Source organism: Pseudophryne corroboree, chromosome 6 (assembly GCF_028390025.1).
Source record: "Pseudophryne corroboree isolate aPseCor3 chromosome 6, aPseCor3.hap2, whole genome shotgun sequence".
Classification (NCBI taxonomy): domain Eukaryota; kingdom Metazoa; phylum Chordata; class Amphibia; order Anura; family Myobatrachidae; genus Pseudophryne; species Pseudophryne corroboree.
In genome coordinates, this window is record NC_086449.1 from 657,703,012 (window position 1) to 657,716,735 (window position 13,724).

Consider the following 13,724-nt stretch of genomic DNA (forward strand, 5'->3'; position numbering starts at 1 on the left):
TCCTAACAAACATGGGGGGTCATTACGACCCGTTCGCACGCTGCAGTTTTTCGCAGCCATGCAAACAGGGGTCAGAACTGCACATGCGCACGGGCGGCAATGCGCAGGTGCGTCACTGTCTGGCGACAGCCGCCGCCGGGCAGCGACGAGAATAACGAAGAAAGTGTTCACAGCGGCGAACGTAAGAAGGTTGACAGGAAGAGGCTGGCCAGGGGTGGCACCTGACCGTTTTCTGGGAGTGCCGAAGAAAACGCAGGCATGTCCGGCCGAATGCAGGGAGGGATCCTGACTTTAGCTCCAGGAAGGATCATCGCAGCGGGTGAGTAAGTCTTGAGCTGTGCAGAGACTGCACAAACTTTTTGCTTGTGCAGCTCACTGCACAGCCGATCGCAGTCCTGCACAGCTAATCCACCCTCCCCTGTAGGCGGTGACAAGTGCTAAAAGTAGCCTGTTAGCAATCAGGTCGGAATGAGAGCCCTGAATCAGACCCAATGTCTTGTATGCACTCTGCTAAGAGTTATAGCCGCTGGAAAATGCAGTTTCTGGCTATGGTGTATTATCTGACCATATGCTTGTAGTCAGTGGCGTAAGTTCGTCCCCGTTGTCCGGAGGCAAAATAAATATTGGTGCCCCCCCTTTATATATATATTATAAATTTATGTCTGTGTGTATTGAGTGTTCTGAAAAAAAATAACTATATATATATATATATATATATATATATCATTGTCATTTATTTTAAATCACACATTTCTTAGTCATACCCAGGGTTAGAACCTATGCCTTACTGATAGAGCCATTTGCTCCTGCATAGCAAGCCTGCAGATTCTAACTATATAAAGCTTCTGTACTACTTAGAATTGTCAGTTCAAAACCATTGCAAGTTGCAACTAGGCAGATCTATATAGGGTCCAGCCACACACTACATAGATCTGCTCAGTCACACACAATGCTGATTATTTCTCTGACAATTACTTTGTAAGTGTCATATCCAGGATTGGAACCCACAACCTATTACACTGGAAGCATGCACCTTACTGATGGAGATATTTGCTCTTGCATAGGAAGTAGGAGAATTCTAACTATATGAAGTTATTTGTAATTGTCAGAGAAATAACTTCATACAGTTAGAATTCTTATGCTTCCTTTATAGGAGCAACTAGCTTCATCAGTAAGGTGTCTGCTTCCAGTATATCTATAATAAAGGGGGTGTGATTTGTAAAATGTAGTGACTAGTGGGGGAGTCGGCTATGGAAGAGATAGTGGCTGCTGTCAATTAACTTAATTGATTAATGTTGCTGAACACACAGAACAGGAGGAGAGGTGCGCCCCTTCAGAGCAGGAGCCCGGCGGCAGCTGACTCCATTGCCTCCCACAGTTACACCTCTGCTTGTAGTGAATAAGTCCCTTTGTGTTGAACATTAATATTGAATAATAGTACAAATAACTCATAAGTGAGTGGGTGATCATACATGAAGATAGAAATGTGGAGTTAGGATCACTGCTTGAGCCAATGGTAATCTTAATCCATGTCTGTTTATACTGTAAACTCTGTGCATTTAATGCTGGTTGAAATTCAAGCTCACTTCTCCAATATACATTGTGAGTGCTGCGACTGCATTTTTTCATGTTTTATTAGTCTGATAAATACATTTCTCCATCTTATTGTAAAACAGAGCTGTCTCCCACGCAAGTAACAAGAGTCCAATCTATTGCACTAAACACATTTTAGATAGCAGAATGTAGATAGGTCTTTTCATCCTACTCAGTGCATAGATCATTAGCAGCTACATATACAGTATATACAGTGTGCTGTCTAAGTGCTTTTTTCTTTTTGCTCTATAACTACCTGTATTATTAGTCTATTATCTACAGTACTTTCTGGACTAACAGCCGTGATTACTGCAGGAAATAAAATGCACAGTGCTGGGAAAAGTAATTAGCTGCTTCTGTTAATTATTTCATGAAAATAATCCTATTTTATTTCTAAAATGTCACCTTTAATTAAACATATTAATGTGTTCCCTCGTTTGCATCATTCTTGTATTTTTTGATGTTTTAACCTATTTTGCACCTCTGATATTTAATAGAGCTCATTTAAAAAAGCCTGCAGTGAAATGGCAACTTCATCACAACAAGACCTTTCCGTTTGCTGCACGTTGTATCTTCCCACATAACTCATAAAAACAAGTTCTGTATTCTTGGCACTGAACATTGATGTCTGCTGTCTATTGTGGAAGACTGTCAAAATGAACAAAAAAAAAAAGTTATGGCTATTGTAAGTGTCTTTGACAGTGACCTGTCCTTTCAGTAATTCACGTAACAAGGGAAAGAGCAAGGGGCAGTGTCACAATGTGGTACGGAGAATAGAGGCAACCCAGATAATATAGACTAACAGCACCTATACATCTGCTACAGATTGTCACAATTTCCTGATCCCCCGATACCTGAGTTGAATATTCTTTATTTGCAGATCCCAGACAAAAAAATTATCAGGTTCGGCAAATCAGTGAACTTTAAAATGTAGAACTTGTCTGATTCCCCAATGTTTCACTGACCATTGATGGCGGCCTATTGCCATTTTGATTGGTGAAAAGTTGGGTCGGATCGGGTACACAGTCACCTGATGAATGGGGCCCTTTAGTTAGTTAAAGAAATACAGTCCTCAGTGTACTGCCACATTGCAGAGTAGTAGCCTAGGGTCATGAAGCACATTGGCAAAGACAGGTATGAAAAGCCTTTGTAATATTAAATTAACAGTGTGCCTCATTGACTGGAGGGTATATACATCAAACTTTTGAGAGCAATAAAGTGTGAAAGATGACCATAGTAACCAATCAGCTTTTAGCTGTAATTTTTCTAAGACAGTGTATGAAATGACAGAAGCTAATTGGTTACTGGGCGCAATTTCTCAATTTTATCTCTCTTGAAGTTTGATATATCTCCCCCTGAGCCCGCTACCTATTAAAACCAGGGATGCACACAAACACTCACACTTAAATAATGTGGTATAGGAAAATACATTTGGGGCCTGGCTGAAGACACCATAACTGTAAGGTTAGCCAAATCATGCATAGCCATATGTAGTGATGCATCAAGTTAGATAAAGTTCTAAATGAAGCTTATACATTAAACCGGTTTTTATCAAAAGTTTTCAGTACTTAATTTGGCGACAATATAATTAGTGCAATGACCATGACTTCCTAATTGTATTACATATTGATGGTAATCAGTCTATTTTTGTTTGGGGGACACTGCTATTTGTGTGATCACTGAGGTGTTTACACATGACAGGAAAAACACAATTTCCATTATGTTACACGTTATTTGTAGGTTTTCTCTTTGGCCAACTCCAGTGCAACCAAATTTTGAATGCCTTTCTGCCATTTCATCTTGGATGACATCTCGCCACCTCAAACTTAATATTTCCAAAACAGAATTAATTATATTTCCACCGGCCAATAGTAGTTTCCAACCTGATATCTCTATCACTGTTGAGAACTCTGCAATCACCCCTACCCCACAAGCTCGCTGCCTAGGTGTCATTCTTGACTCTGAACTGTCCTTTGTTACCCACATTCAATCTGTCTCAAGATCATGTTACATACATCTAAGAAACATATCCAAAATACGCCCTTATCTTACACAAGACACAGCAAAAACTCTAATCCATGCTCTCATTATCTCCCGCATTGATTATTGTAATAGTCTCCTGACCGGTCTTCCCAAACATAGGCTCTCACCACTACAATCCATTTTGAATGCAGCTGCGAGGCTAATCTTCCTTGCCAGACGTTCATCGTCTGCAGATCCGCTCTGTCAGTCCCTCCATTGGTTACCGGTATTCTACCGTATTAAATATAAAATACTTTTACTCACATACAAGGCTATTAACCAAACTGCACCAACATACATCTCTTCACTCATCTCAAAATATCTCCCTACCCGACCTCTCCGCTCTGCACAAGATCTACGTCTCTCATCCACACGCATTACTTGTTCACACTCAAAATTACAGGACTTTATCCAGGCTTCACCCACTCTATGGAATGCCCTCCCACGCACAGTAAGACTCGCCTCTAGTCTCCAAACCTTTAAATGTTCCCTGAAAACTCACCTCTTCAGACAAACCTATCAAATTCCAGACCCACCCACATAACCTTCAGTGCTTCCCTATCTAATTACATCCTCTGTAGAGTATTCATAACATCACATATCTTGTCTTTCTTTAGTCTCACACCCTCCTGACACTTGGATAACTTTGTGGGGTATCATCATACAACCCATTAAGAACCTAGCAATCTGGTGGAGCATTATGCAATAGGTAGCATCTATCCTTGTGTATCTATGCCTATTTCCCTATAGATTGTAAGCTTGCGAGCAGTGCCTTCCTACCTCTATGTCTGTCTGTTTTTACCCAGTTTTGTTCTATTACTGTTGTTCTAATTGTAAAGCGCAACGGAATATGCTGCGCTATATAAGAAACTGTTAATAAATAAATAATAAATAAGGTTAACTCTTGCCAGGAAATTTAGAAATTTTCTGCTTAGTAGAATTAAAATACCCTCGTGAGTAATATGTACAGTATTGGTAATGTGGAATATTATGGGTTTTTGGTTTTCTCACAGGAATGAGACGGGAACGTTGTTTTGTGTTATTGTGTGTAATCAGCACAGTCTAAAATTCAAATAGGGGAACCACACCAACTGCCTCCCCAACGCTGCCATACATCACCGGCTGGAACTCACTGACAGTTGGTGTGACTCCCCTATTTGAATTTTGGACTGTGCTGCGGCATCACATCTGAAGCAGCCACTGTGTGTAATGATAAGAAATGTAGGCACCTTCAATTTCCCTCCAAGAAATAAGTCAGTCTTCCATCCAAGATACCCTAAAAATGTCATCTTACATCATGATCATACTGTCCGATGATACTGTATAATGGCTTCCACTCTGACGCTTATAAGAGCATCATGTAAAGCTGCTCTGATGATTTTTCAAGGACTACAATAAATAAGACTAGTCACCCGTGCTTTTGAAGAGCTAGGCAGATGCATTTAGAAGTTCACTAAACAAGAAGAACATTGATATATGTGCACTTAATAGCGTCTAATTCTTTTAGGTTTTATAGCCCTGTCTATTAGAAATCTGTGCCTTTATGGTTTGTTAGTGTGTAAACTTAGGCTTCAGTATGGATTGCAGTAAGTTTTTGCTTTGCAAACAGACATAAGTTTCCTCTGGGCCGCAACATAGTTTGAGTTTCATAAATACTTTTGGGGAAAGGGAACCTATAGCATGTTTAAATCTATTTATCTTTGAGTGACTTAACATGGATAATTCTAACCAATGTTTTGCACTTGGTTTTCCCTAAGTACAAATGATATCATCAGTCTTAGAAGGCTCCTGTAAAAGAATGGGTTATGTCTTTCTGAGCTTGCAGAGGGAATCTAATAGTGAGACAAATATGGTTCTGACCATTCAAAAATTGTTATATCTAATATCATTAATTATGTCATCACAAATGTAAATTGCAGTTCATCACAAGAAATATGATTCCCTTTTCTTTTTCCTTTCCCATTGAAGATACTCTGTATTCTCATTAGCATTGATGCTGAATAACAAACCTGTACATACAGTAGTACATATAGAATAATACATATGGTAATAAAATATTTCCTTTGCTACTTTTTGTGTGTGTTTTGTCTCAAATTGTTGTGTATGTGTGAGGCATGGGGAAGTGTGTGCCTCGTGCAATACCTATTGTGAGCGGTGGATCTATCTCAGCATGTTAGTATAGAGGTTGTCTCAGACATCTGCTCATTCTTCATACTAATTCATTTTATTTTGATCTCACATATCCATGCTCCAAATAGCCTAGCAAGATCACCACTCTGTATCAACTATGCCATATATTGTTACACTGTAACAAATATACCATAACTGTAGCATTTACATACACCATTGCTAGTATCAATGCAATTTTTATAACCTACTGGTATCTTACAGTCATATCTGCAGTGTTTCTCCTGTCTCATTTACATGTCTCATTCTGTAGCAACGCCTCAATTAATGAAGGACTCCTTAGTAGCAGTGCTCACCTTAGGCGTGAATGTGCTTTGAATGGTTTTTTTGGCCTTCTTATATCTACCACAACGGGTCGATTGCCAACACAATTATGGAAAAGGCACCTCATAGACTATAGTGTAAAAGTCTTACACTTTAGTCACCAAAAGAATAATGCATCAGTTTAAAAACTCCCACCCGATAGGATTACTGCATACCAAATTAGGCCTTTTGGGACAAGCACACCTAAAGGTATGAGGGGATGGGTGAAGTTCCCGGGCACATTGATTCTGCTTGTTACAGTGCTATTCCCCTAAGGGTCCCGGGGGGCAGCAGCTCACCATCATCTCCACCAACGCATTTCGTACTTTCAGCCCTTTTCCAAGAAAATCCGAAACGTGATTTACCCAGGAATTTCACCCATCCCCTTATATCGCTACGTGTGCCTTTCCTAAAAGGCCTCATTTGGTACGCCGTAATCCTATCCAGTAGGAGTTTCTAAACTGATGTATTGTAAAATGTTTTACACTATAAGGAGCAATGATTTATGTTTTGGAGGTAATATCCATACCTAAAATGTTTGTTGGTAGATGACCTATTGTGGCGCATATAAGAAGGCCAAAGAAACCTTTCAAGGCACAGTAACACCTACTAAGGAGGAGGCCGCCATTTATTTGAGGTATTGCTACAGATATACCATCAGGGAACTGTCTCTGTTTTTGTATTTCACTGCAAATAAGAGGTTCAGACAAGAGACAGTGCTTGGTGGCCTTCCCGTTGTACTGTTCTACCTGTGTTTAGAGGGTTGGTGATCCTGGGTTGGACACTGCTGCTGGGCTTGAAGCACAGGTTATACATTCTCTTTTCTTGCACATCTCTCATTCTACACAGTCCTACAGTAGATACTCACATTCTCTCGTGCTATCACCATTAACCTTTACATACTGTGCAGCCAATGAATACAGCATACCTGTCTCATCACACAATCAATATGCTCTATAGGCAATGTGCTCATTATACAGCCTTAATCCTAGATAAGAATAATTAATATAGACGTTTGTAACCCCACAATGCACTTCACAGCACAAGTCTCTATATTACTTTATTCCACCAATTTAAAACAATTCACATTGTGTATATAACGACCACACTGTGCAGCACATTAATGCCACTGATGTTCCTGTATTTAATCAGTCATTATATAATGCTACAAATATGCTTCAAGCTCAGAGCACTACAAATAAAAACAGTTCTTATTTTTTATCACATTTAGGGGCAGATGTACTAAAACTTGTACAGTGATAAAGTGGAGAGAGATAAAGTACCAGCCAATCAGCTCCTAACTGTCATGTTACAGGCTTTGTTTGAAAAAGGACAGTTAGGATCTGATTGGTTGGTAGTTTATAGGCCAGTACTCACTGGCCGATGTGGGAGAGATGTGTGCTGAGCGAACCGCTCAGCACACATCTCTCCCCCCGCTCAGCACAGCGCGATGTGTGCTGAGCATGTGGAGGGGGGCCAGGGGGGCCGCTCATTTCACCCAGCGGGTGAAATGAGTGACCTGCTAGATTGAGCCTTCACGGCAGGCCAATCTAGCACCAGCGATAGCGTTGCACGGGGCTGCACATCGTTATTGCTGTGGAGGGTACACACGGAGCAATCATGCTTAAAATCTAAGCAATCTAGTCAGATTGCTTAGATTTTATGCAGCGATCGCACCGTGAGTACTCCCCTTATCTCTCACCACTTTATCACTCTCCAATAATTAGCATATCTCCACCTTATCAATACTGTATAATCAACTAGAATTCCGTAACACATTTTCAGGGAGATGTATCAAACCTTCGAGAGAGATAAAGCGGAGAAGTTGACAATACAACTGAAAAACACAATAGTACAAAAACACTATTGAAAACATAATCACAACACTGTTAATGTAACACAATCCAGACATTACAATATGACAGACACATCCATTTAATCACCATAACATTGATTCTTTCCTGGATATCCATACAGCTGGAGCAGGGACAACATGATATAGCTTTCTCAGTGTCCATGTGAGCCTATGTGATAATTTGTCACTTCGGTTTTGGACGGGATCAAGTTACATGAAGCAATAATCAACACGTGGTCTTCCTGCAGCCATATGCATGAGTGACCTAAAAGCACAATATGGTATTTATCATGCTGTGTGATTGTGGATATATATATAGTATCAGGTGTATGGCAAAGCCTTTCAGATACTGGTCTGACAAGATGGCTCTGTCAGTCATCGTGTTGTTTGGATAATATCAATGACGAGGGGGAGTAAGATGTAACTCATCTCCTATATATTAGCCCAGATCGGTCACTCTGTGACTGTGTGTATAAAGCTGGGCATGGACAGGAGCTCTCATTGGTTTAGCAGCAGGTCTATCACTCCCAGTCCACAGCTGAATGGGCGAGAAATGCCCTTCCACACAGGTTACATCCAATGGGAGGCTCTGCCCTGAGCAGGATTAACAATGGGGCTGATGGAGCTGCAGCTCCAGGTCCACACCCCAAAATAGGCCCACTGCATCTGCAGCAACATACCCTCCAACACTTTACACATAAAAATCGCTACAAATTCCAAAAGGGACATGGCCACGGGTACAGTGGCGTGGCCACGCCCCTTATCCTATACTTTCAATGGGAGTTTGGAGAGCCAAAAATCGGTACAGACCATAAAAAAAAGGGACTGTACCTGCCAAAAAGGTGCAGTTGGAGGGTATGCCACTGCATCTGCAGCAAGTCTCTGTGCTGTAGATAGGGGGAAAAAAAAACCTTTTACTGCAGCACCCTATGGGGGTCATTCTGACCTGATCGCTCGCTGCAGTTCATCACAGCGCAGCGATCAGGTTAGAACTGCGCAAGCGCTGGCACCGCAGTGCGCCGGTGCATGGCTGACAGCCGACGGCTGTCGTTGCCTAGCGATCGCCTCTGCCTGATTGACAGGCAGAGGCGGTCGCTGGGTGGGAGGGGGCGGCACGGCGGCATTTAGCCGCCACTTTGTAGGCATGGTCCGGCCAATGCAGGCGTGGCCGGACCGCGAGGAGGGCGGCCCGCAGCGGCTGCGTGACGTCACACCCAGCCGCTGCGACAAGTAACTCCCGGCCAGCCGCAGTAGCTGCGCTGGCTGGGAGTTACTCTTCAATTACAAAAGCATCGCCGCTGTGCGATGCTTTTGTACTTGTGCGGGAGGGGGGGGGCTGGCCTGACATGCGGGGCGGACTAGCCCTGTGCTGGGCGTCCCCCCACAAGTCAGTGTAAGTGATCATAACTGTGGTAAATTTAGCACAGCTACAATCAGGTCGGAATGACCCCCTATATCCTGCTGCCAGTCCACCTGCCCCCTCCGGCATCAACAATGCTCACTCCCTAGCCGCGGCGCAGGTGGAACAAAAGCTGCTGCGGCCACCATCATAGATGTGTATGAAAGCGGTGCAGCGGAAGGCTTTCATAGCCCTCCCTGTGCCGCATACTCTCTGAGCCCCGGAGCCTCCTCTGCGCGTGATGTCACAGAAGTGCCTCCCCGCCACAGCCGCGCACAGATCCCCAGAGGCCCTGACTCCGCAACACAGCACTTGGGCTGCCGGCCTGGAAGCCCCTAGATGGCTAATGTAACGGATAGAGTGGGTGATATCGCGGAGGGTAATGTCTGGACGCTGAATCAATATAAAAGGTGACAGAGCTGTGCAGTGCAGTGGATGTGCAGTGTCACTGACACTGCACAGCACTCTCACCTTTTACATTGATTCAGCGAGTCAGACAGTACTGCCAGCCAGTCACTACTGTTAGCGCCGGTGTCCCAACGCGCTGCATTACAGGGAAGTAGACGCAGTAAATAAACTACAGCTCCCAGCAGCCCTTAGCGCCGAAACATTCCGGCGCTAAGGCCTGCTGGGAGCCATTGGCGTTTCTATAATGGGTGCAATGCACACGGGCCCCTGGGGCCAGGGGGGCCCACACCACACACATTGCACCCATTTAAATACTTACCTAACCGGAGTCCAGTGGTGGGCGCAGCGTCTGCGGTGGAAATTGCAGCCAAAATGGCCGCAGCGCATGCGCGGTAGCCAAATTGGTCTCCGGATCATGGCGGGCGCCATGTTTCCGGAGACCTGCGCATGCATAGTAGACTCCGGCATATTGCCGGAGTCTACAGCGCCATTCAAAGGAGGGGGCACACCCGGAGGTGCACACGAGCCTCCTCCTGTGTAGAAATGCCCCTGCTGGGAGCTGTAGTTTATTGAGTGCATCTTCCCTGTAATGCAGCGCGTTGGGACACTAGCGCTAACAATAGTGATTGGCTGCTGTGCGAGTCTCCGGGAGAGCCACTGCCAAAGGGAGGACAGCAGCCTAGCTGCTTCCAGGAGGAGAAGAAGCAACAGAAGCATTACCCACCCCTCCCCCACTCACAGTACCTCCAGGCCCCATCCGCGGTACCCACACACACACCCTCCACCACCCACAGTGGCTCTGGACCCCCTCCCCCAATGCAGCACCCCTGCACCCCTCCCCCAACCACCGCACCTGCCCCTCCCCCACCAGCCGCACCCCCACACCCGCAGTGGCTCTGGACCCCCACCCGTAGCACCCGCCCCTCCCCCACCACCACACCAGCCCCACCCATGCCACACCCGCAACCACCCCTCCCCCACCTGCGGCACCTCCGGACCCCCTCCCCCATCCGCGTCTCCCCCGCACCCACCACTCCCCCAACCACAGCACCTACTAGGTGATTCATCAGGCCCTGCGTGCGCTGTTCACGCCGTTGGAAGGGGCTACGACCCCTTAACCATCGCACGTCCTTTGTCCGTGCAATATTTAACCAATCACACAATTATGATTGGAGGTAATACTCCATATAATACAAATATTGCACACCACAAGGGTATGCAAGGGTTAAGGGGGAATTGCCCCTTACAACGGTGTGAAGAGCGCCCATAGGGCGCGATGAATCACCTAGTATGTAATATGCTACATAAATAACAACTCCCCACATGGCCTATTTTGCTGTAAGTTGCAAATAAACAGTAGAGTCTCTGGTCCAATAAGCAGAATATACTGTAATATTAGTTTGGTAACAAAACAAAGTTAGCAATAGAGTTTGATTGCCATCTCGCAGCATCTGCATACTTTTAAATATATGATTTTCCATCAAAATACTTTCTTTGGTGTTCAAACCATTCAAACACACAATCTTTTTATTCCTATGACATTATTCATACAGTGGAAGCAGTCTAATGCATTACATAAATGTGACATTCAATCACTGCCGGTGTCAATCAATTGCATTAATGAAACATACTCTGTGAATAGAATAGATTTTCTTTCAGAGGTTTTCTAATGTTATTTGTGATAACATTTTACCATCAACTATTTGGCACTACAAATATATTGTCTTAGAGACAATTCGGTCACTGCACAGAATCCTTATTCTATACAGGGGACATTATATAGTGTTCTCGCATGCAAAGTGAAATATCTGTTCTCTACACAGTACTTTGACATTTCATCATCAGAGGGAAAAGCGTGGCTACATTTCTAGCTGTATGTACTATGCTGATGTTAGTTTCAGATCTATAACAGACAAGGAAAGAAACTGCTATGCCTATTTATTAAACAGTGGCAATAATGATGAATTCTATCGCCTGTTACTAAATAATTGTAAACTATTTTCCAATAAATACATTCTTTATCTATTGCTAACCCCCTTGGTGACAGTAGAAGAAAGAGTAGTGGTACCAGTGCAATCCTTGCTTGGCATGGGGGAAGTATCCTACAAATGACTTGCCAAATCTAACTTTTGTTGAGGGTTAACTCCACCTATAATAGTGCTATTGCACACATTGACCACTTGATTAATAGGTCAAAATGAAAAAGTCCTACAGTAACTCCAGTGAAATTGAATACCACCCCTTTTACTAGAGAGCTTTTCTCCATTTGAGAAATAGACCACTTTATATTTAATTTGCATACATTTACAAATTACACATGGGCATGGCAACTAATAAGACAAGAGTCAGATATCTAAGTATAATAGCAAATTGGCTATACCACTTTGCTGATATCATAAGCCAGGTCCTACTGGTCACATCTGCTGCTGGCTGGGGTGTGATACAAATTAAGTGTTTTGACTTGTCCTCTGGTTATGTGTGAGTCATAATAAATACAATTGCCTCCTGCTTTGTTCTGGGAGCTGATCCTGGATCAGTCTGGTGTTGAGAAACATTTTATTACCCTTCTCTATGATGTTAATTATTATTATTATTATTATTATTATTATTATTAGTAGTAGTAGTAGTAGTAGTAGTAGCACAGGTGGACTAGTAGCAGTGTAGTTTTAGAAAAGAAGAAAGCATACACTGGATTTACGGCCTGGGCAGATTTCATATCAACATAATGTAACCCTTTTATCTTTGTGCTGAGTATTTTGGCAGTGGAAGGGTTAAGCCTGCAGGGAGCAGAGTGCAGCAGGTTGCCATAGAGATGGGGCATGAACCAGGAGGTTACTAAAGACTCAGCTGGTGGACAGTGGGAGTTGGCCCTGAGGTACCTGAGCAGGGAAGAGGCACCTGTCATCCCCATATATATGGTGAGGGGATGAGATGATGACTCTAAGGGGTGCTAGCAGAGAGGCAGAATACTGCAGGGACTCTGATCTGGAAAGTGATGCTGTTGAATGGAGAGGCAGAATCAGACTACTGTAAATTAGAGATGAGCGGGTTCGGTTCCTCGGAATCCGAACCCGCCCGAACTTCAGCTTTTTTTACACGGATCCGAGCGACTCGGATCTTCCCGCCTTGCTCGGTTAACCCGAGCGCCCCGAACGTCATCATGACGCTGTCGGATTCTCGCGAGGCTCGGATTCTATCGCGAGACTCGCATTCTATATAAGGAGCCGCGCGTCGCCGCCATTTTCACACGTGCATTGAGATTGATAGGGAGAGGACGTGGCTGGCGTCCTCTCCATTTAGATTAGAAGAGAGAGAGTGAGATTGAGACAGAGACACTTGATTTACTGGAGCTTAGGAGTACTAGAGAGTGCAGAGTTTACTAGTGACTGACCACTGACCAGTGACCACCAGTGCAGTTTTATTTAATATAATCCGTTCTCTGCCTGAAAAAAACGATACACAGTGACTCAGTCACATACCATATCTGTGCTCAGCCCAGTGTGCTGCATCATCTATGTATAATATCTGACTGTGCTCACACAGCTTAATTGTGGGGGAGACTGGGGAGCAGTTATAGGTTATAGCAGGAGCCAGGAGTACATATTATTAAAATTAAACAGTGCACACTTTTGCTGCAGGAGTGCCACTGCCAGTGTGACTGACCAGTGACCTGACCACACTGACCACCAGTATAGTATACTATATTGTGATTGCCTGAAAAAGTTAAACACTCGTCGTGTGACTTGTGTGGTGTTTTTTTATTCTATAAAAAACTCATTCTGCTGACAGACAGTGTCCAGCAGGTCCGTCATTATATAATATATACCTGTCCGGCTGCAGTAGTGATATATATATATTTTTTATATCATTATTTATCATCCAGTCGCAGCAGACACAGTACGGTAGTTCACGGCTGTAGCTACCTCTGTGTCGGCACTCGGCAGTCCATCCATAATT

At 43.7% G+C, this 13,724-nt stretch overlaps 1 protein-coding gene across 6 annotated transcripts in view; it reads left to right on the forward strand.

The window, feature by feature from the left end:
• Window positions 1-13,724, forward strand: part of TENM2 (teneurin transmembrane protein 2) — a 1,540,328-nt gene that overhangs the window by 778,295 nt on the left and 748,309 nt on the right. The window contains exon 1 of one of the 6 annotated variants that reach the window (XM_063928226.1): window positions 12,609-12,685. The exons of the other annotated variants lie outside the window; for them this stretch is intronic. The gene's annotated coding sequence lies outside the window, so the exon portion shown is untranslated. Of the gene's footprint in view, window positions 1-12,608; window positions 12,686-13,724 lie in introns of those variants that run through there. 6 annotated transcript variants of the gene reach the window in all.